The sequence below is a fragment of the Diadema antillarum genome, unplaced genomic scaffold (genome assembly GCF_040938485.1).
Source record: "Diadema antillarum isolate AM-2024a unplaced genomic scaffold, OU_Dant_1.0 seq00001184_RagTag, whole genome shotgun sequence".
In the NCBI taxonomy this organism is placed as follows: Eukaryota; Metazoa; Echinodermata; class Echinoidea; order Diadematoida; family Diadematidae; genus Diadema; species Diadema antillarum.
The window spans coordinates 887,501-887,851 of record NW_027271984.1 but is presented as its reverse complement, the minus strand read 5'-3'; positions in this window follow the sequence as shown (position 1 = coordinate 887,851).

Here is a 351-nt window from a genome sequence, read left to right as displayed (position 1 = left end):
GTCGTGTCCCATGACTGAATCAAGTTGTCCAGTGATTTGCAAAGAAGTGTTGTGGCAATTATTTCAACTTGCATTTCACTTGTCTTCATGAGTGCATGTTACGAAAAATAATATTATAGGCCTGTAGCATGTTGTGAATGTATAGTGACATTAAAACTTATAAGAGCGAATGCATGCGAGAGTGGCATTGTAAACGATCATAAGGCAGAAACTATGAATTCAAGTATATTACTTGAAAAAATTAAAAGGTAATGTGGTACATGTATCTTCACAGAATGTAGGGCCGAGGTATGATTTACGGCCGGGCGCCACGTTTTCAAAAGTGTGTGTGTGTGTGTGTGGGGGGGGGGG